Source organism: Ochotona princeps, chromosome 3 (assembly GCF_030435755.1).
Source record: "Ochotona princeps isolate mOchPri1 chromosome 3, mOchPri1.hap1, whole genome shotgun sequence".
Classification (NCBI taxonomy): domain Eukaryota; kingdom Metazoa; phylum Chordata; class Mammalia; order Lagomorpha; family Ochotonidae; genus Ochotona; species Ochotona princeps.
The window spans coordinates 8,199,255-8,223,786 of NC_080834.1; positions in this window are offsets into that span (position 1 = coordinate 8,199,255).

Here is a 24,532-nt window from a genome sequence, read left to right on the forward strand (position 1 = left end):
TCTGCCTACCGTTATTCTAGCTTTCCCAGCTGAGGCACTGGGCGTGAAAGAAGAAACCATTATTGGCAAATAACCCTGCCTGAGACCTATCCTAGCCGCTTACTGGCTTTAACCAAATGAGAGATCCCAATCAAGAACCGCACGGATGAATCTAATCAATTCACAGAACTAATTTTAGGGTGGGTTGCTACTAGCAGGAGAAACTCGAACCATTACTTAGAGCACCGTAAGAGGATAGTAGAGTTAAGCCATAGGCATGGATTATTGTTTCTTAGAATATCCCAGATGATTCTGAAACAATCTTCTGAGTTCAACATAACGAATAAAATCAAATAATTAGAGCATCATGCTTAAGCTTGAAATTCATCATAAAACCTTCTGCTGGGACTTGGTATGGGGAAGGTGTGTTAAAGAAATAATTTGAGGGAATTTCAAATACCATTACTTAGAATAATTTGTAATCATGCTTCTCAGGCTGAAGAGATTGGAGGTGCAGCAGAACAGGAGATTTTCAGTCATAATTGTCAGTACGTGTAGGTGTGACTCAAAAGATTCTTTAATTCTATTTAATATTTAAACTGGTGTTAATCAAAGTAATGCCTTAATTTAAACTATTTCTATTTACAAACGGCATGCTGTGATTTCAGTCTGTTCTATAATTAAATTAACCATTCTTTCCTAATACAGCTTAGGAATTACCACCAGATATGTGCAGGGGGTCATTATAGCCTAGAATCCCCATATGCCATAGTAGAGTGTCATGGTGTCTTCTACTGTGCTTCCGATTTACCAACCACTCAGTGTATACCCATGTATATCAGCTAGTGTATACCAGCAATGTACTTAGTGGCTAGCAACTCAAATTGGAGTCCCAAATTGAATGTTTATGTTATGACTTTGTCCTGGCTCAGTCCTTCCTGTTGCAGACACTTAACCCAACAGATGAAAACTCCCTTTCTCTCTCTCCTTCGTTCTTGCTCTGTCAATAAAACAAAGATTTAAAAGAATCATGGTTTGTTATTGATGGTAATGTTTTGCTTTTCTTGTATGTGTTTAGGACATACATCATGAATGAAAAAAGAGATCAAAATAGTGTCATGAGAGATAAATATTATACAAATTATACTTTCATTTAGAGATATAATAGTGTATATTTGATGACAAGTAGTCTCAGTAACAGGGTTAAAACTAAAAAAAAAAACAAACAAACCAAAAAGGGAATAAAAAGAACAACATTTTGAATAGCATATTTTTGGGGTTAATTATACTCACTGATTCATTCAAGCATTTATTCAATTCCAACTGCCTACCTACTGTTCTCCCATTAGGCACGATGCACAGTATACAAGACACCACTGTAAAGAGCCCAGAGTGTTTGTTTTCCAGAAGAATGTAGTGCAGTATGCAAAGAGAAACTGATCATGATCTCCAAGTTGTCAAAATCACAGTATGTCAAACATTCTAAGTTCTGGGCCTGGCACGGTAGCCTAGTCACTAAAGTCCTCGCCTTGCATGCGCCAGGTATCTGTATGGATGCTGGTTTGTAACCTGGCAGCTCCACTTCTCATCTAGCTCCCTGCTTGTGGCCTGAGGAAGCAGTCGAGGAAGGCCCAAAGCCTTGGACCTTACCCCAAAGGGGGAGATCCGGTGGAGGCTCCTGGACCCTGGTTTCATATCGGCACATCTTGTGGAGTGAATCAGCACAGATCTTCCTCTTCTCTGTGTCTCTTCCTCTCTATCAGTTACTCTACATTTTGCCTAAATAAAATACACATAAACAAATGGATAGATAAATAAATAAATAAATAACTCATACATGGAGAAGACTGTTTATTTACCAATGCTTAGCCCTCAAAGCAAGCACACTTAAAATTAAGCAGTGAAAACAAAACATTTCCAGGATCTTAAAGCAAGCCCTGTGTCCCTGTCAGCACTGGATTCCCAGCACAACCTCTCTGTTTGTAGCTTGCTATTTGAGTTTACCATTCTTTCCATCAAAGTAATGTTATACAAATTTGGAAAAAAATCTAACTATACGTATTTATTTTTCTATTAATACTTTATTTGCTTCCTGTTTTCTCCTTTGTGGATTTTTCTGCAACAGCTTTGCTGAGATATAACTCACATATCATGTAATTCATTCATTGAAAGCGTATTATTAGTATTAATAAATTTAGTGTATCGAGACTTATACATTGGCCATCATCCATTTTAGAATATTGTCATCTTAGAAGGAAATTTCACATCATTTATTAATCCCTAGCCATTTTAACTCAACATCTCAAGCCCTAGATAACCATCTTACTCCAGTGCTTGTAAACTTTGTGTGCCTATGCACCAATGAATGTTTCTGGATTTTTCTCTTTTATTGTTTCACATTTCCAGCCTTGAATCAATTCAGTATGAACTTTCACAGGTATTGTATACATGCAGTAAAATAAGTCCTCCCACCTTATATTTCTTTCGGATGTTTGAATTACAAATATATTTTAGAATGAGTTCATAAGTACACATGAAAATTAAAATCCATTGACATCCCAATAAATAATTTGATGAACTTGTGAAGGACAACAATTTCTAAAACCTCAAGACGTCCAAACTGAGAAAATACTACATAGTCTATTTGCTTCCATTCCACTTTACTCACTTTATATGTTTTTCATAAAACTCAAATACATATTTTTAAAATATATATTTTTAAAACCATATTTTATGATTAATATTATTAGTTTTCTTTTTTAATATTCAAAGTTGTATTTATTTTTATTATATTTTATGATACAGTTACATAGGCTCTGGGATTTCTCCTTCCCCCTTCTCAAATACTCTCCCTTATGTTGTTGTAATAGTACAGTCCTTCAGACACAGTTTTAAGTCTGTCATTCTGCTATTTAAGTGTATCTTGCCTTGGTAAGTATGGACAACAGCAGAGAATCTAGCACCCTATTGTCAAAATATATATTTATCAGTTTAATCGGAATCCATCTTTGATTTGGAGGTAGATTTATATATATGAAAGAGTCAAATTCTTTTTCATATTTTTATGAGGGAAAATTCTTTTGCCTTGGCCTTGCAGGTAGGATATCAGTTAGAATACCTGCAACGCACTCGGGGTTCAGGGATGGAGTCCTGACTCTGATTCGGGACTCTAGCTTCCTGTTAATAAGTGCTTCAGGAAGCAGTGGTGCCGACTCACTGCTTGTCCTGTGTTGAGTTTCTTACTCCAGGTTTTCCCTGAGGAAGAATGGGGGAGGGTGGTTGTGAGTGTTGGAGAAGTTAACTAGTCTCTGGGAGTTATTTGCTTGTCTGTGTGTGTCAAATAAATAAACATCAAGATCCATAGATAATGAGCTGAAGTGCGTCCAGTAGTCAACAGGACCATTTTCCAAACCCAGGTCTTCCTCCCCTTTCAGCAGTTCACCATGAAGCAATGAATGGTTCATTCCCCAAAGGCTGAAGTGACATGTATTTTCACAGAAGGTGCGTTGTTCTATACGTGACTAAAACATCAATTCATCTTCAGTTTTGTTTTTGTCCTTTAACTTCATCGGTGGTTACAGATTCTTTCTGTTTTATTTCTAATTTCTTGTTTTTTTTTTCTTTGGATGCATTTGCAAAATGACTAACTAGGCAGTTACACATTGGGTTAAACTCCAACTTGCATAAAGATCAAGTTTTTAAGCTTATCCTCAGTTATACCAGCCTGCAATCTCCATGGTGGCTCTTTGGTGCCAACATTAATTACACACATTTCTGACTCCAATAGTATGACTAAGTTTGGGTAGTCCATATAAACACTGTATTTTTTCAGAATTTTCTTTTTCTGTTTCCCTCAGTCTATTTCATCCATGTCACATTTCTTCATTAACTGGTTAGGGTTTTTAAACATGTTAATTAGCCATATGAAAAACAAGAGGGATTTTATTTAAATGTTTACAGAATGGTGTTACAACATTTAAACAGCAAGTGGTGGTGTTCAGATTTTACATGTCTTCCCTTGTGTCTTTCTCAAAGTAGTTATATAGGTGGTTTCTTAGTCTGCTAAACTATATGTATATTTCTCAAGAAAAAGAACTTACACTTGCTTGGTTTTGTGTAAATCAGTCTGTGTGTGTGTGTGCTCACTCATTTGTGCATGTACAAATAAACAGAAAGTTAATCTATGCATAACATTTATATATAAATATTATGTATATAACATATATTCACACAAATAAGCATGCACCTGTGTTTATGAAAAAAAAAACCTTTTTCCCTGACTATTCATAAGAAATTGCTTTCTGAAACATTATAAAGGAACTTTGAAAATAATTTACAATTAACCCTTTTGATACACAAAAAATATTTAATTGAGGCAGACAAATGTTAGAAGAAAATTCATAAGGAAATAGCAGAAATGGGACAACTTTAGATCTTTCAGGCAGTTGCACACTGATATTAAAATCTGAAACATGACCTTGTTATTTTCTGGGTATTATATCCAGTATTAATTGTAACATAAAGATAAGTAATTAGTTTATCAGAGCAATTTATTATCACATGCAAGTAAAAAATTACACAAAATGACAAAATTCAATGCTTTTCTCTCAAAGTTCTGTGGCAACATAAGTTAAAAAATACATGCAATTGGGAAAACCATGCCAACTAACTACTATATTTAAATGAAATCTATTTAACTTTTATCCATTTGGAATAGATGCTTTTTAATTATTGCTAATTGTTTGAGATGATTCTGAATCCCCCAGAAGATTTAGTCTAAATAAATGTAATTCCTTTAGAATCCCTTCAGTTACAAGCAAATACAGTAAGAAGCCCCTTAGGTATGGCAGTAAAACAGTCATAAAGGCAGAAGCAATTAATTGAGTAGCGCAAGGAAGCCTTCCCCAAAAGAGGAAGAAAAGCTATATATGGCTGGAGATTCAAGAACCAAACATGAAACACACAGTTGAAACATCTAAGATGACTGTGAAAAAGGTCTATGTTCACTTGTTAAAGAATGTGCAAGGGCCGGAGAAGAGGCTGAATAGCTCTTTCACAGGTCAGAGCATCCATTCAATCCATGGACATTGTTATTAACCGACTGAAATAGATGGTGCTAATTAATATTCTGAACATACCTGAGAGAACATTCTTAAGGAAATCATCCTCTGGTGGTTTGGAAATTTAGAAAAGCAAGCAAGCAAAAAGGAAACTTAATAGTAAGCATTGAAAACTGGATCGAGACTATGAAGTCAACTGCTCTCCAGGCTTACTGCTGGCTGCATACAGGGGTCCTGTCTGACCCAGTCCTTGTCATGAACGGTTGTGCCTATAAAATAACATTGAATAGTAGTTGAAATTTACTTCTAATTGTATTCCTGATATTTCATTAAATAATGGGTGAAATCAGAGTAAATGTTTGCACAGTCATGTAATTACGAATAAGTAGGCACATTATGCATCAGGCATGAAAATGTATATAGCAAAAGCACATTATCAAAAAACCATTTGAAATTTTATTTGAAAATGGGAATGTTGTTAATAAAAGGAATAGACTAACTACAAAGAATATTTAAAAGATTCAAAGATAACTAATTTGTCTATAATCTTCACAATATGTGATTTTTCATGATGGAGACAAACATGAACTTTTTATTTTTTAATTCTGAACATTTACAATATCATGCATGCAAGATAATTACAAAATATACTTACAAAGCATTTCATTGATACAAGTGGATATCTAAAACCATGATTACTTTTTAAAATAAAAATAAAATATCAGAAAATTTTAGTTCCTTCAGAATTTTGAGTGTGTATACCTACTTGGATGTGCCTATAAATGATTACCATACGACAAAAATATTCACCGAAGAAACTTTACAAGACCAAAGCACATAAGAAACATATCATCAAACTGTCTATTTGAAACGTGCATGTGCCAAAGTAATTCATTCTGAGAGTCAAGTGTTTTATGCCTAAACCTAGTCTAGCACATATAACGCCAAATCCCTATTGAAATGAATGGAGCCATTCATCTGAGACACATAAAGTCATACTGTCTTTGTCTTACTGTGTCAAAAGCCCTTGATAGCATTTGCCTTCTTGATGGCTGTTTGGGTATAGATGCTTTTCTGCTCAAAAATCACAAAAAATAGCTACTACTAGCACACACCTAAATACGTAACAGATGTATAAGTGCTCCTTTGGATAAATAGATTATGGACAATTAACTGTCATCATATCCCTGTCTCTATTTTCACTTGTTCTTATAGTGTGCACCTGTGGCGTATTAGCAATATAGCCAAAGTGGTATCACAGATTCTAGGTTCAAAGGTAATCTAGGAAAAGCGACTGTGTTACTTTGGAAGTGCTACTTATTACAACAATAAGCAATGGGCCCGACGTGATAGCATAATGGTTAAGGTCCTTGCATTGCACACACCGGGATCCCATATGGCGCCGGTTCTAACCCCAGTGGACCCGCTTCCCATCCAGCTCCCTGCTTGTGGCCTGGGAAAGCAGTCGAGGACGGCCCAAAGCTTTGAGACCCTGCACCTGCGTGGGAGACCTGGAAGAGGCTCCTGGCTTCGGATTGGCTCAGCTCCAGCTGTTGCGGCCGCTTGGGGAGTTAATCATCACACAGAAGATCTTCCTCTCTGTCTCTCCTCCTCTCTGTATATCTGCCTTTGCAATAAAAATAATAAAAATTTAAAAAAACCAGTCTTCTACTAACAGCGACAATTTAATATCCTCTCCATTGCGAATGTCCTTTTTTGTCTCTACAGGACTTCCTGCTTTATGTTAAACAAAAGTGAGTTTTCTTGTCTCATTTCACATCTTAGAGATAAAGCACAGAGCTCCTCCCCATTCACTGTGAGGCTAGCTGCTGCTTTGTTGTGCATAACTCTCATTTTGGTCACATACATTACTTCTATGACTAAGTTCAATTTTTTTTTTATCAAGAAGCATGCTAATGTATTAACAAACATCTTTTATTTCATCCACTAAAAAGAAAACATTGGCTTTTTTATTCTGTTGATGTAGAATATTAAAATTATAGATTTGCCTGTGTTACAGCATTCTCATATCCAGGGGATGAATGACACTTGATCATTGTACTTATCTTTTTGATATGAGGTCAGATTTTATCTCCTAACGTTTTGTTGAGGATGTTTGCATCTATGTTCATCAGACATATTGAGTAATACCTTTTCTGTCATTGTTGTTGTTGTATCATCCATTGGTTTTGGCAAACATCTGTGTTTTAGAATTGAATTTCATAAGACAAAATAAAAGGAGATATCCTTTTTGCCAAAGAATGGTTTATACACAATCATGTTTCTCATTTTCTATTTGATTAGGAAAGTTCAAATTGAAATTTTGTTTGAATAGCCTCTAATAAATATGTTTCTTCTCACAGAATTCTTTTCATGTGTATTTTGCCATTGTCATTTGGATATTTGTTTATTAGTTTGCCACTCTGTAATACAGTTCTACTGTTGTTCATTTTCTTTAAATTATTAAAATTGATTTTGTTTGAAATGCAAAGATACAGTGAGGGAATTGATGAAATTCTGCATCTACTGCTTTATTCTCCGAGCTGCCACAGTAACCTAAGCTGGGGCTTGATAAAATACGCAGCACAGATTACCATGTGGATCTCCTGCTTGGATGTGTAAGACAAAAAGCTTCAGCTAGCATCTGCTGCCTTCTAGTATGCCAGTAAGCAGGAAGTAGACTCAGAAGCAGTGACCAACCAGGCACTCTGATGTAGGTGTCAAAAGTTACTACCAAAACCCTATGCAGCTCCCTGCAGTGCGATGGCTGTGGGGGGTGCCCCTGCCAGGTTGGACCCAATGCTGGGGACTCAGGCCAAAGCCACTGCTGAAAGGCAGTGAACGAGTCTTTGGCTTTCTCCAGGCCCGAGAGAGATCTTCCTTCAGGGTAAGTACACAATGAGGGAAACTTGGAAACTGGATTAAAGTCCTAGCTCGGCCCTGCTGCTAACATCTTGCAGCAGGACAAGTCTGGGAGGGGTTCAGGCCTTGGGGTTGGGGTGGCTGCAGCTCCCTGTAGTGTGGCTGCAGCTCCCTGCAGTGGGGGGTGCCCCTGCCAGGCTGGACCCAATGCTGGGGACTCAAGCCAAAGCCACTGCCAGAAGGTAGGGACTGAATCCTTGGCTTTGGGTGACCAGTGCACCCATTGGTTCCAGGCTCTGCGTGCTGGCCACCCGGCAGCAAGCTCTGGGGTTTTTAGGATATGTAATTGCTACCTAGAGACACCCATGAATAAGGCCAGTTTTAGTGTACATGAGAGATGAATTCTGGGTGATTCCCAGTAACACGGTCATGAAACTTTTGGGCAAGCATGGGGACTGAGACCTGATGGTTTGAAGGGGAGTATCCATAAGATCTATTTAGGCCAGACTGACTCACCAGCCCAATTAGGAATCCTGAAATGGGCTGTTAGCATAGAGCATCACTGACTGCCACACACCAGTCCACACCAAAGCTATAGATGGGGTCCTGTTTGGCAGGGCTAGGTACCATTACTTAACTGGGTGGTGGAATAGTGGACTGGTCACATTTGGCAGGATCAAGACACTAACCAGCATGTGAGAGCCCTTGATCAGGGGGTAGACTCTGAGGGGAAGTGTGGGCCTAACCCTGTGGAAACGCAAGTCCCTCAGGTTTACTCACTAGCTGGGGTGGCAGTGGGCTAAGCTAGGTGTGACCATGGCACCTGCCATCACTTACAAGTAAAGGAACCAATGGCAATCTGGGCAGGCTAGGCAGCAACACCTGAACGTGCATCCTAAAATAGGATGTGGGGTGGGCTGAGCTGCAACTGGAAGGGGGCAGACTGGGTAGGGCCAAGCAAATTTCAACTCACAAGGAAGAATAGAAATCAGGATGGAGCACACGTCATGTCAAAGTAGGCTCTTACACCGACTGGTCTTCATGAGCCAGGGGTACTATGTCACAGCACTGAAGGCAAAAGCTGAGACAGGTGAGGGGCTAAGCCAACTGGGTCAGAGCAACCACTGGCATACACAAAATCTAAGATTGGGAATATACTCAGTTGGGGTGCGAGTACACCCTTGCTGGATTAGGATTCCCACAGGAGGATGCAGGGGCTGGAGTGGGGTCTGCATTCTGGTCTGGATACTGATGCAATATCCCTTGGCACAAGTGTGGACTGGGGCTGTGTAGACCTAACCAGGCTAGACACCAGCACCATCTGGCACTCTGGAGAATCTGGGTAGATGTAGGACGGACTAGGCTGGTTCTCTGCCCCTACTGAGCCATGTGTGAGCAATGTCTGGGTATGGACAAGCCTTGGCTGGGGTGAAACAGCCAACACCAATAACTGGAATGGATTGAAGGCCAGCAATGAGGGCTGGCCCATGGAACCACCAGTATGCGCAAGACCTGGCATAGGGAGAGGTTCTGAAGGAGGAGCTTGGAAAACTCCTCTGTGGGAACATAGTCCCTACAGGTGAGCACAAGAACTGCTATAAGGAATAACCCAGACCAGGCCAGAGGAAGATACCCACCATCATACATATGGCATAGGTGTGGGGGCAGACCAGGCTGAACCTCTTCTCATCAACTGCTGATGAATCCGAGCACCAGCATAGAATGTGGGTCAGGCCAGCTTCAGTCGCAACACATACCAGTGCACATCAAGGAATGCCAAGGTGATATGAACCATACCAGATGTGGTTGCAGCACCCAAACAGCACATGTGAGAACCGGGAGAGGGGAGAAGGCAAAGCTGGCAGGAGAATGTGGGCTCCCCTGCTGAACAACCACTCCCACTGGAGAGCATGAGTTGGGATGGGGGCAGACCAGAGCAGGCAGGGCAACAACACCTGTGGGCCGCATGTGAGCTAGATTAGGGAAAGGCCAGGTTGGGCTGACTGTTTCGACTGGTGCAAGCAAAAATTAGGGTGGGTGAGGGTTGGTGGGGCTTCGCTGCAGCATCAGATGGAATAGGCTGGCACTGGGGGCTAATTCTGTCAAGTTAAATGCCAGAACCACTTGGAGAGTGCATAACCTGGGAGTGGGAGTGGCCTAGTAGGGAGATAGTGGGCACCTCCCTCGTGGGTTACCACTCCCACTGAAGAGCATGAAAACCTGGATTAGGGCAGGGGTGGCTAGACAGAGAGGCACCTACCAGTATGTGTGTGGGCTGGATAGTAGGTTGGTTCGGTTGAACTACGCTTCAATGCCCATGGACAAGTACAAGAGCTAAATGGGATGTGGGACAGACTGAACAAGCCTGCGGTACACACTGGCACGCATGGGAACCAGGGTAGGGGTAGGCCTGGTGGGGGTTATGGGGAGTCGTCCCAACTAGGCTTCAGCTCCCACCAAGTATGAAGTGGGTAGGATTGAGCTGGACTACAAGACCCATTGGTTCAAATGGAAGACAGGGCTGGAAACAGAACTGACCCAGAAATTGCAACTACCAGCATGTGCATAAGCTGACTGGGGTGACGGACAGTGCCGGACCCTGTACTGGCAAACTCACACAAGAATCAGGTTTGGGATCATCTCAGATGAAGTTTCTTTGGAGATCCCTCCAACTGAACTGCTGATCTCAGAACCCCAACCATGAAGAGACAATGTTAGCCAGTGGATTCTGAATAGGTTTCATCGTGATTGGAACGGTGAGATTGGCAACAATTCAGAAATGTTGAACTATCAAAACTGCTTGAGCAGGACCCTCGGAGCGTGCCTCACATCAGGGACCGGAGATGGGTGGGAGGCTGGGTGGGCTTTTCCCTTTGTTTCTTCCCTGACCCCAGATACAGGGAAAAAAATGATGATATTAGTGTGGAAACAATGATATTACCCACTTTCCTGTAGCCCTTGACCCGTTGTACCCTAATCAACTAAGTAAGATTATTAAAAAAAATAAGAAAAAAATCCCTATGCCAAACATTCTCCCTCCATGATATATTACTATATATTTTTGAAAGCATATAAAATACAAATGATAAATAATGAATTATGTCAGTATATAGTGATAAGATCAATAACTTAATTTACCTTAAGGAATATGTAAAATAAATATTAAAATAATTAGTTTGCATTCAATTAATACATACACCATGACTAAAGACATCAACTTAATTAATGTATCTTATACCACCATCAACATAATCAGTAAGTAAAATGGACAATTAAATAAAGCAATAATTACTGATGCTTTTGGTTATATAACGCAAGAAAAGAAACAGACATTAGTATTGTTTAAGAGTAGAAGAAGCTTCCTGTCCCTGAAAGACCAGAAGTTCAAGTCTAAACCTGATGATCATTGACAATTGAGACATTCTTGACCACATTTTGACTTTTTGTTATCTAAGATTCTCAACTATAAACTTTGCAAATTTCAGCTACTGATTAATCAGGTCTCTTCAACTCCACATTTTATTTGGTGAGATTTAATTAATTTTTTTATTGGAAAGACAGATATACAGAGAGATTGAGACACAGAAAAAGAAATCTTCTGCCCACTGGTTCACTCCCAGAGTGGTCGCAGCAGCTGGAGCTGGGCCAATCCAAAGACAAGAACCAGGAGCTTCCCCCAGGTCTCCCATACGAGTGCAGGGTCCTAAGACTTTGGACAGTCCTTGATTGTTTTCCCAGGCCACAAGCAGGGAGCTGGGATGGAAGTGGGAGCATCCAGGATACGAACTGTCACCGATTTCAGATCCTAGCTCATGTAAGGAAGGATTTAGCCCTAGTCTATCACACTGGGCCCTAAAGGTTTTATTTTTATTGGAAAGGCAGATGTACAGAGTAAAGAAGAGACAAAAATCTTCCATCTGCTGGTTCCTTTCCAAAACAGCCTCAAAGGCTGGAGCTGAGCCAATGTGAAGCCAGGAGCTTTTTCCATGTCTCTAATGCGAGTTCAGATTCCCAAGGTTTTGGGCCATGCTTCACTGTTTTCCCAAGTCATAAGCAAGGAGTTGGTCCACACCCTCTTTCATAGAACACATTGAAATCTCCGTGTTTTAGATATACTTTTTATTTTATTTTGTTTCATCTTTTTTTTCCTGATGGATTTGGGAGAGTACAGATTGTGTAGGGGATCACTCAAGAACAAAAGAACACAGGTATTTCGGCTGTTCTTGCACATAATTATGTGATCATTGCCCTTAGATATACAAATTAGAAATGTTTACCTTGCAAAAGTATGAAAAAATATGTAAGCAACAGGAGTGCCTGATACTAGTTACATTTTTATGACAAAAATGGAGAGTGTGATTCTTTTATGAGCACTTAAGATTTTGTAATCTTTCAAAGTTGCCTTTTGGCTGATAGAGTTCTGTGGATAATGTATCACTTAAACTCACTTTCTTTCACAATTTCAACACATCTACTTTAATAGGAGTTAGGAAAATAGAGTTATTGAAATGAAAACAGCATATTTTAGTATAGCTCTTCACTTTTCTCAGTTCCCAGTAGCTTGATTAGAATTTCATTTCCTTTTAGGCTAACTTTGGGAGTGTGTTTACAGAATCATCCATCTTCATTTTGCATGGACAGCTGGAAAGCATTCGACCACCACAGACCAAAAGGCAGCAAAGTAAAACAGTAAATGGAAGGAAGCGAAAAAATTTGTGTTATTATCATTTCCATTTTGCTTTACTGGCTGGCTTTGTTTCTTGTTTATGTCCTCCATCAAATATTTGAGTTCTTCTGTTTCTATTATATAAGCTTTGTACATATCCACCTCTGGCAAAGAAATATAATCCAAGATGTCAATATCATTTTGGCTGAATTACTAAAGAGAGATGACAAATTCAACAGCTTTTATCTCCTTGATACCAAAAGACTCCAAGGCATCTCCTTAATAACAATTTGCATCTAATTATAATATTTTAGTCTCATTAACGTTTTTAAGTATCCTTTACCCTATTGACAGGGCTGTAAAGGGTAAAATGGATTCTTCAAGGGTATAAGAAATTCACTACTTACAAATTCTAGCAAAATGTTGGGCAAGTTATTGAAGTAATTGGCTCAGCCTCTATTGCTCTAAAATTGATGTTGTGTAAATGTTAAAGGTTAATTTATGTAACAGATGTCCAAGAGTTTCTTCCAAGTTGTTCTTGTCTTTCTGATGGAAATATACTAATATTACCAGCAGCATTCAAAGATGATTTTTTTGACAGACTATATGAAACCAAAGGTTGGTTCAACAGAATTGATTAAATAGTACTTGAAAAAAGAAGAGATGATAATAATTAAAACAAAAGAAGAAAAATTTGTATTCCTGAACTATAGAAATGAAAAAACATTAATTTTAAACCAGAAAATTCATGATCTGTATATAGCAAAAGCATTCTTTTTTTTTTTTAAAGATTTATTCATTTTATTACAGCCAGATATACAGAGAGGAGGAGAGACAGAGAGGAAGATCTTCCGTCCAATGATTCACTCCCCAAGTGAGCCGCAACAGCCGATGCGTGCCAATCCGAAGCCGGGAACCTGGAACCTCTTCCAGGTCTCCCACGCGGGTGCAGGGTCCCAATGCTTTGGGCCGTCCTCAACTGCTTTTCCAGGCCACAAGCAGGGAGCTGGATGGGAAGTGGAGCTGCCGGGATTAGAACCGGCTCCCATATGGGATCCCGGGGCTTTCAAGGCGAGGACTTTAGCAGCTAGGCCACGCCGCTGGGCCCATAGCAGAAGCATTCTTATCTTAGAGTCACGCAAATAACCAACCGACTAAAGAAAAAGCAGAAAATCTCAACAGACACAGAGCGATTAAAGAGACAGAAGCAATAATTAAAAATCACTAGGGTTTTCAGATGACTACAGTGGGACTTCTAAACAAAACATTTTAAGAAGAATGAACTTCATTTGAATTTTTAAATTCTTTTCAAACATGGAAGAGGAAGAAAACTCAACACTTTGTGAGAGTAACATGGTCATGAGATCAGAGACAAGCAAAGATGCCTTGAAGAAAGACTGTATAGCTCAATAGCCCGTATGAATACTAAAAGAAATTCCAAAACTGCAAGCAAATCAAGCAAATTAAACATAATAGTAAGACTTTTACTTCATGACCATGTAGGACTTGTCCCAAAGTATAAAGATAATTCAACACAATTATATAAATACACAACATAATCAGAACAAAGTGAAAACGATGACCTGATCTACGTGCTAGTTGCCGAAAAATAACTGGCAAATTCCAATAGAAAGACTGGTATTTTCTTTAGTATTACTCCTTGCCGGAGACAAACTTCCCGGACTATTTGGATGAAGGGGGCAAATGGACTTTATCAACTAACGGTGGAGGGTTAGGCCCAAGAAAAGGAGTCCACTCCAATAATACACAGTATTTCCTCAGGGCTTCAAAGAATCCTCAATGGTTTCAACTGATGTTTGAAAGCTTATTGCCTAGATAGATGTACTGAGAAAGTTTAAATGCCCTAAAAGAAGGGCGTAAAGTATCCAGATTGATAGAACAAGCTCTAATGCATATGCATAAGCTGAATTGTGTCCTCTCAGAATTTGTGTTTAATTCTGAACTCATGGGGCTGGAGTGGTGGCACAAGGTAATCATAGGCCTGAAAGTGTCAGCATCCCACATTGGCATTTGTATCCTCGCTGCCCCACTTTCAATCCAACTTGTTGATTATGGCCAGAGAAAGCATCATAGGAGGGCTCAATGCCTTGGGACCCTGAAGCCATGTGGGAGACCTGGTAGAAGCTCCTGGTTCCTGGCTTCAGATCAGCTCAGCTCTGGCTATTGCGGACATGTGGGGAAGATCTTTGTCTATCTTTTTGTCTCCCTACAAATATGTCTTTCAAATAATAATAAACAAATGGTAAGAAATCTTATTCCATATGTGACCTTGCTTAGAGACATAGTCTTTTTAAATATTTAAGTCCAAATAAGGTGATGGGCCAATTTAGGTCCAAATTAGGGTGGACCACAGTCACATGTGACTGGTATCTTTATAACAGAGGATATGTGGACAAAATCATGGAGAGAAGACCACGTGAAGACAGAGATAAAGGAGAGCCATCTAGAATCCAGGGGAGAGGTCTCAGAAGAAACTGATTGTACTGACACCTTGACCTAGGGTTACTAGCCTCCAGAACTGGAGAAAATCAATGTGTGTTGTTTAATCCGCTGAAGACATGGTACTTTATGACATGGTAATACAAGCAAGCTAACACAGCAAGACCTCAGCAATGGCTCTGATGAAGTATTTCCTTGCATCCATTTGAAGACTAGGAAATATATGAATTTGTGAGATTAGTAAGACCATACATCTCTCTTAAGTTCATTGTATTTCTCTGCGTTTACACAAAGGCTATAAGAAAAAGTGGCAAATTATTTTCTAGAAGCACAAGAAGGTAGGATTTTGCCGTCTAGGGAAGGTGAGTTCCCCAGTCAGCTAATGCTCAGTATAAGCATGGAGGAGGGCGGGAGGTGGGAGGGGCCAGATATATACCTTTAAAGGAAAGGTGAAGAGGGAGCTAAATTGCTTTGCACATATGAAAAAGAATGAACTATGAGAAGATACAAGACAAATATTAATGTGGAGGGGCCAGTGTTCTGGCACAACAGGTTAAGCCACCAATTGCAATGGTAGTGTCTCATAATAAATTGGGAGTTCAACTCTGACTGCTTTACTTCTCATCAACTTCCTTCTAATATGCCTGGGTAGGGAGCAGAGTATGTACCAAGTACTTGGGCAGTTGGCACCAGCGCAGGACGCAATCTAGGTGTCTGGCCTCTACACTAGACCAATGCTAGCTACTGCAAACATGTAGAAAGTGGATTAGTAGCTGGAAGTTATGTCTCTCTCTTTCTCCTTCTGTTGCACTTTATTGAAAAATCTATCTACCTATCTATCTATCTATATCTGTATCTACTTAGAGAGAGAGAGATTTATTTATTTAGAGAGTCAGATGTCTTCGAATGCTGAGCTCAAGGATGGAGGGCAAGAAATTGGCTATTCAGTACCAAGAAGCAAGGTGAAGCAGTAAGAGATTGTTGGGGCTTTGAACGTTACCCTCCCACACCATTAACTCAGGAAATTTCTCTGCAGTCATTCATGTGAGTGGATTTTTTTGAGAGAAGCACTATTCCAGTTGGCATGTTGGACACAGCCTTCTCCGGGAAGTGGATTGTAACTGGACTTCCAGGGTCATGATTCAAGGTAGAGAGAAAGGGATAATATCTACTAGTTTAGTGAGATACTGAGTTGATAGGGGGAATCAAGCAAAATTGAGGATAGCAGTGACAAAGTGTGCTTTGCTGTATGATGATGCGGGATTTAGGCTTTGGTTTGAGATGTTGTCGTGGAAACTGGAGAACTTCTTAGCAAGCCCAATTTCAAATGCTAACTTGGCCAAAGGGAGAGTTCTAATTACCAGAGGCAGTGTGGGACTTTCCCATGGGCTAGAGCTCCTACCTCAGGTCTCAAAGAACCCACTGCTATAACCAAATATTTTCTCCTTTTTATCCTGACTTGCTCTCAAATATAAAACAAAAACATCACAGCCACAACAACAAAAATCTTGAACAAAGAAATGAAAGGGTGTACAATACTGGGAAGGAGATAATCTTGCTCATAGCCCTGCAGGTCTTAGGTGAATGCTATTTTTCACTGGAGATCTCTGCACAGCCTTGGACAGGTGGTGCCTGCAGAGCACTGATGGCTGTGCCCGGAAGAGGCAGTGTCCAGGGAAGCATTCATGATGCTGAGCGTCAGCTGTACCCCTCTGCCCAGCAGCAACTTCCTGTCTTTGAAAGCAACAATGTCCCTAGTAGGAGTCTAGGGTGACAGGCAGAATGAGACTCAGGTTTGAAGTCACAACAATTGCCTTCCTAGAGTGCCAAGAGGATGGTGAGCTTACTCTGCTTGAAAGGTTTTCTAAAACCCGAGTTGCAGAATAATAGGGCTAGAGCCCAGGAGCAACTGTGCTCAGCAGTGCCAACTCCCCCGGGGGATGCGCAGAAAGACTTGGGTAAGGGTGTGCTTTGCAAGAGACTTGGGTCCCATGTAATGCAGGGAGGGCACAAGGTTGTAAGATGGAGTTATTACTGTTAATGTGATCTCATTTGCTTCCATAGGCTGCTATGCCTGGGGAAATTTCGGTTCCATTGTATACAATGGGGAGCTTCTTCAAACTTATACAAAAGCAGTGACATAATGATTGTGGTGTTTTAGAAAGATTAAATTCCAATTTATAAGGAAAGAGAAAAGACTAATGGTAGAAAAACATTAGTTATGTACATTGATTTAAAAACCTGGAAGAGTCTCACTGTAGGTTTTGAACAAAGTTATCCCATTTAACAAGCTGATTTACATACATAACTTACAGAGAAAGAAAAATGTGGTATAATTTACCGAGGTCTCCTAGCTTACTGTTGATGTTACCAAGAATTTCCTAACTTGAAATAAAGCTATCATTACTTGCCTTTTAGCCTGTACTGCCTAGCCCACTAAGTAACAAGTAACATCTTCTCATGGTATTGGCAACATCATGCTCCCTGAGATGATTTTTCAATTTTACACATAGCTTAAAAATCTTTTTTTCATAAGTTATGTAAGTGTGGGGAGGAACCACTGGGTTACTCAATATATTTGAATAGTATAGGGCAAGTCAAATGAATGCTGACTAAATTGTTTAATCCAGACTAAATTCTTTTTTTGTTGTTGTTTCACTATCTTCCACAAGTTTCTTAGGCTCTCATTGTTTCCTCTTCATTATGTGTAAAATAAAAATTACTAAGTAAGTTTCAAATCCTTCCCCACCTTAATAGTATATGAGTCCCCAGAACTAGCGCTGTGGTTGCTCAAGGATCACTTCTTTGCTCATGTCCACTAACCTTCCTGTACTCTTCTTTCAGGAGGGACTGAAAAGATTTGGAGTTTCTCTTGAATTTAACCAAATCACTCTCCTTTCAAAAGAGCAGACAATAGTCTTTGCTTTTAGAACAGAGAGCAGGGAGGAAGTAAGGAGGAGATGGAGCAGGACAAACTGCTGATATGAAAGCTCCATTAAAAATTGAACTAATCAACGTCCTGAAAAATTGTATTCTTTCAGGGTACTGAATAACTCACAACATTAAATTGATGATGTGTATTTATAGTTTTATATTTGGAATATAAGTACTAGGTATTTTACTATTCATTTTCAATTCTATCAGAAATTACTAGGTATTACAAAGGTGCATCTGAATATGGGTGAGAAAACATGTTGAAACAAATATTAGGTGTACTGCGTCTGGAATAACGAAATGAACTTGTTGAACAAGCTCCAGAAAAGTTCCACATTCAGTGGTGATTCACGACATCAAAGCAGCGCTAAAAACTTGTTCAAATTTCATTCAGTGACCAGGCTTTTCCCTTTTAAAAAACATCTAAATGACCACCATTCTTACTTTAGGAATATCTGAAGATATATTTAGTGTATATAAATAGGAATTCAGAACATATGTGTATAAATACTTTCTTTATAAAACTCATGAAATTAAACTTTAAACACTTTCTTTTTAATAAAGGAAGAAAAGAGGAAAAGTGAAGGATACAGAGAAGTGTTGAAAAATGTGACTGTGAAGAAACATCCACAAGTTGTACATAGAGAGCAACCCAATACCTTAAATAGATGATACAATCCCTTAAACAGAATGAAAACTAATTTTCCTTCATAAATTCTATAATTCCGATGTTAAAAGAGAAAGGAAGAAATACAATACTAGAATTTATTGAAATTCATTATGAACTTGCATATGTTTATTTGACCCTAACAACTACCTAATGATGTTACACCATAATTAAATTTGAAATTTAAAAAAACTAGAGCATTAGGAATCACACAGGATTCCTCTGGACATATGTAAAAAAAATATTGATTCTAGATAGACCATTTATAGAGAAAAAATGTTAAGTCATAATATTAAACATTTTTAAATATTATAAACAACTGAAAGCTAGTAGAAGGGGTACACATTACTACACAGGTAATAAATAGAGAAAATAAAAGAATACCTGGGGAAAGATCATGCAAATTAATTTTCTGTTAACACTATATGTTTCTTCTTCTTCTTCTTCTTCTTCTCCTTTTTGGTCTTTATTAAGATGATCTTTTGCTTCCTGGATAATTACAATGAATCAATTCGACCATGGGTGCCAAAATAGATAATTGACTATCACCAAATTTTAAAAAAAGCAGAAATTCAAACACTTCTTTCAAAAATGTTTTCTGAGTATGAATGAAGACAATGTTCAGAGTAAGCCATGTCAGTAATAGTGGAATCAAAATTGTACAGCCTGAAGTTTATATGATAAACAAAGCTTGCATCTCTCAAATAGGCACAGGTAAAAAAAAATAAAACACTGTGGAGGATAAAATAGAGTATAGTTTTACTTACTGTAAAAGTTTTTCTGATATTAGATACTTTATTTTTTATGATTATTAGGATCACAAGCTGGCATGTCTAGTAATCATTCACTGATAATAAAAGTACTGATCTTATTATTATTATACATACATTCATATTTTAAAGTTTTGTTTATTTATGTGGAAGGCTGAGTTACAGAGAATGAGGGTGAGATGGAGAGTAGGAGGTCTTTGATCCACTGGTGCTGCCCTGGAACGGCCTCTGTGGTCGGGGTTGAGCCGTGTAGAAGCCAAGTGTCTTAGGCTCCATGCAGACCCTCCTGCCATGGTGGGTGGAAAGGGCACAAGAATGTGAGCCTTCTGCTGCTTTCTGAGGTGTACTAACAGGTGGAGTAGAGCTCTTACGTGGTGAAGATATTGTAGAAAGTTGCTTAATTCACCACAATGTGCTGGACTTCAAATGTATTTTTCTTATTATATAGTATGTACGTTGTAGAATGGATACAGCAAATACAGATAAGCAAAACACCTATATATTAATCAGATTAGGTTAGATTGCACCACAGTAACCTTCATACAAAAAAACAAGGAGTTTATTTTGCTCACTGGTATAAGACTGTCATAGATTGCTGCCTTAAATCTATTGTAACAAAATAGTACGTGAGCTTAGTGCACATGCTTCCAATAGTACCTAAGATAAGGAATCAATCCTTTGTCCAATAACTGGTAACTGAATAAAGCAAATGTATTATATATACATTTTGGAATACTATTAGCCATTAAAAATGAGATCCTGTCTTCTGCAACAAAATGGATGCTACTGGAAGCCTTTATGTTTAATAAAATAAGCCTGTCTCGAGAACACAGATATCCTGTATTTTCTCGGGTATGTGAAGTCTAATACAGAATACGAAAAAAATGTCTGAGAATAGAATGGTCACTTGGGGGTATGCTTATTTTTAGCGTGTGTTTCGTACTCCAGTGAAGTTGTGGCCTTCCTTACATTTTACTTGTTGAATATTATGACTAACAGTTAATTAAGCATGTGAACATAGAGTGAATCCAAATCATGGAAAAATCGATGAGAATAGGGGAAGGATGGAGGGTTTTATTTGGGGGAGGGAGCAGGGGAGTGAGGGAAAATGCTTGTCTTCTTGAAACTAATCTTTAGACTGCGTAAAATCTGTGCTTATATTAATAAAAAAAAGATAAACTAAAAAAAGAAACCACATGAGTAATGGATTAAGTGAGAGAAATTTACTTCCCTCAATTCTCAAGGCTAGAAATCCAAAATTGAGATGCTGTCAAATGCACTTTCAAAAAACAGAATAAAAAGCAAGAATAACCTGCTATTTCATTGCTTTAGTGAACTTTAAAATTATGATACTATGAAGGCTTAACGTATTTTTTATCTTTAGAGGGTAGAGAAATTAAGTTACAGACATGTGGTCATAATTTGCCCATTTAAAATTTATTTTACTTTGACAAAGGAGTGTAAATTTCCGTATATATACACATCAATAAAATATGCGTGATTTTACATGTCTGCTGGCTAAACTGCTTTTGCAATACCTGTCTTGACAGCATCTGAAAGACGAAAGTTAAATAGTAGGTATCATTTTGTCTTTGAAGAGTTAGGGATTCACAAATCACATCTGAGACATTTTACCCGGTGATGTCAGAAAGAAAGCCACTTTTTCCAAGAAAAACAGCATGTGCTGGTGAATTAACTGACTTTGATGTTCACCATCACCTCTTCATCTCTAGTTCACCAGAGACCAAAATTAAGGGTCGATCGCCCCTGAAGAAAACACAAGACCATTGCTCTACTGGGTGCTGAACTTGCTCTGGGGCCTCCCGTGTAGATGGTTTTCAGCTAGATGTGAGCTCTTGCCTCAAGCTATTTACACCATGATCAGGCTAGTAATTAGCAAAATGTTTAATATAATATAGAAGCAATTAGGAGGTGATAACATGCAATTAAGATGTGTTTCCAGATTAAAGATTTTATAGTGCTCTTTTTCTTGAAAAGATAAAGTGCCTATCTCAAAATGTCAAACTGTAGTGATTTAATCTGAATTATTTTCAATTAATATGCATGTATTCTTGTGATGTGTTCACTGTTGTTATTGACATTGATAAATGAAGCTCATCCCAGCTGAATTTATCCTTGAGTCACTCTATATTTCTTGAATGTCAGCTCCTCCTTCGCGGTTGTTTTTTTCCTTTGCCTACAAGCTGTGAGTGATCTAAGTCTGAGTCCCTTGACTCATCCTTGGGATCACAGCCGTGTGTCAGTCCGGAGGAACAGTAATCTGAACGGGCATTGTCATCAATAGAGTGTTAGAATATAATTGTTTGTCATGTCATCTCTCCCCTTTGCGTTCCCTTGAGTCCTGCTGAAGTAATTTAGACAGCTAAAATGACAAGAGTCTTGAGACAGTACTTATAGAGTTGTCCAACACATCTTTAGCCTCTTCTGCCTTAGGAGACCGTCTTGACTACAAAGTAGGAAATGCAAGCAGCAAATGAGTTTTACTACCGTGTGAGTTTCATTTAAGAGTTTATGCTGGCCCTACTCTACACTAAAACATTATGCCTGACTATTAAGTGGCATTTAAAATTAATTAGAAATTGTCATGAGTGAACACAGTAGTCACTGAAGATAACTTACAAGATTAAATATTTATTGTGCAAGCTTTCTTTTTTACAATGAAATGTGTTGAGTAGATTCAGAGCAAAATGTTTAATTTTTAGCCAAAAGACCACTTAAAACTTATTTTATATCTTTATTATTTTTAAAGTTGAGAGGAGTGTTATTAATAATGGTTACCGTTTCTATCTTTTATCTACTTATGCCAAAGACTATGGTGATACATTTAGAAATAAACTTAGTTTGTTTTTATGAATAAAAGGTACAAAAAGATCCCATATTTGGGAATTATTATTTCATGAAGCAACGCTTCAATTTATAATCATGTTGACAATGAAAGTTCTGCTTTTAGAATTTGTGAGCTAATGTACCTTACCAAAAATGAAAGGTTCATAGAGTAATGACTGTGCCTCATAGCATGATAGGTTCACACATATGTTTACTGCAGATAGTAAACAGCTGTAGTTTAAGTAGATTTTAAAAAATCTTCCCAGTTAACTAAAATGAACAAAGTTAATGCTTAAACACGAGTTGTTGCATTTTACAAAGGAAGAATTTCACGTTTTCCTGTTTGGCTTTGTGAGTTCGATGTCATTAGTGACACACGGTCAGTGGTGTTTCCAGTGAGGTACATCCACTTAGTTACACTGACAAGCGCTTAGGTATGAAAGCAAGATGCTCAGATGTGAAATTATATTTATAATTTATCTGCAAATGAGCAATACTTTGGTTAGTATTTATCACATCCATGGTGCCCATGTCTTCATCCCATCATGCCCTGAGCCCCACTCAAAGAACATACTTCAAGTATAATGTACCGGGACCTGCACAAAATGGAGATTTCAATGCAGGAAGATGACGCATTTGCTTACTTTCAATGTTCCCCGTAGAAGACACAGCTAAGTGGTTTGGTAGACTGTGTCCTTCTATCTTAATGAAATGAGCCATCAAAAAACTGACAAGTGACTTTTCAATGTTTCTGCAACGAACATACAGCTGGATATACTCAGTTTGCAAATAGAAGGGATTTTAAGCACAAATCTTTGCAAAGTTGGGGATGAGATTGAAAATGTATCATCCTGATTCAATAAGCGGAACCAATATTGCACCTCTTCCATTTAGGACTAAACCTGTCTTTTGGAAATATCTGCTTAGTGATAAATGTCATAAAGCAATGATCTAAATAAATTGAGCTTTAAACTGGAGCTTGGGGGCCCAAAATGATAACCTAGCGGCTAAAATCCTCACCTTGCATGCACCGGGGTTCCCATATAGGCATCGGTTCTAATCCCGGCAGCCCTATTTCCCATCCAGCTCCCTGCTTGTGGCCTGAGAAAGTAGCTGCACATGGCCCAAAGCCTTCGTACCCTGCACCCATGTGGGGGACCTGGAGGAGGCTCTTGGATTCTGGCTTTGGATCAGCTCAGCTCTGGCAGTTGTGGCCACTTGGGGAGTGAATTAACAGACGAAAGATCTTCCTCTCTGTCTCTCCTCTCTGTATATCTGACTTCCCAATAACAATAAATAAATCTTTAATTTAAAAAAAGCCCTGAAGCTTGGAAAAATATACTTCAATCCATTGAATTTAAAATTGGTTAGTGAATAATAATGCATGACACTGCCTTTGGTAAGATTCAAGAAATTGAATAGATATTTTAAAATGTGTTTGGCTCTAACTTTTGGAGTGTGCTCTCTATATTCACAGTGTACAGTTACAAACATACCAATAAAATATATACGCATCCCTTATTTCTTGGCTGGGAGGAGCTTGTTCAAGGAGTGTTCCAGTTATCCAAGTATTCAGATGCTCCAGTTCCTTACATAGCATATATTTCTATACAACTTATGGATATCCTTCATACAATTCAAATCATCTCTAGATAATTGATATCTAATCTAACATAAAATGATATGTAAATAGTGACATATCATATTTGTTTTGGGAACAGTTCCATGAAGAAGTCTATATATATTCAATACAGATGCATTTTTTAAAAATAAGTTTCACTTTGTGATTGTTCAACCTGAGCACTCATAACCTCTATATAGAGAGATCTGCCTTATTAGGGCAGTCACACATGTATATATCAAAACTAAAAATATTAGTTTTGGAAAAAATGTTGTTTAATCAAATTAATATTGATCAAAAATATATATCCATAGGTACTGCTTAGACTAATAAGTTCTTTGACCACTGAAGACCCGAAGGATTGAATAAGTTTGGAGTAAGCCTCTCTCCTTGGGAGTGTTACTTCATACTGACCTCAACTGCTGGACTTCAGGGTTTTTTTCCGTCCTCTTTTTATTTTTTTGCTATTTTTATCAATATTATTATCAATTTATGATATTATCTCATAGATTATATGATTTCTCTTATCACTCCCCAAGTATCCTCTCCCATCCCCACTGAGTTCCCATATATTAGTACTATCGTATAGTTCTTCATAAACAATCATATGTCCATCATTGTGGACATCGACAATGGCAGAGTCCAGCATCCTATTGTCAAGAGATA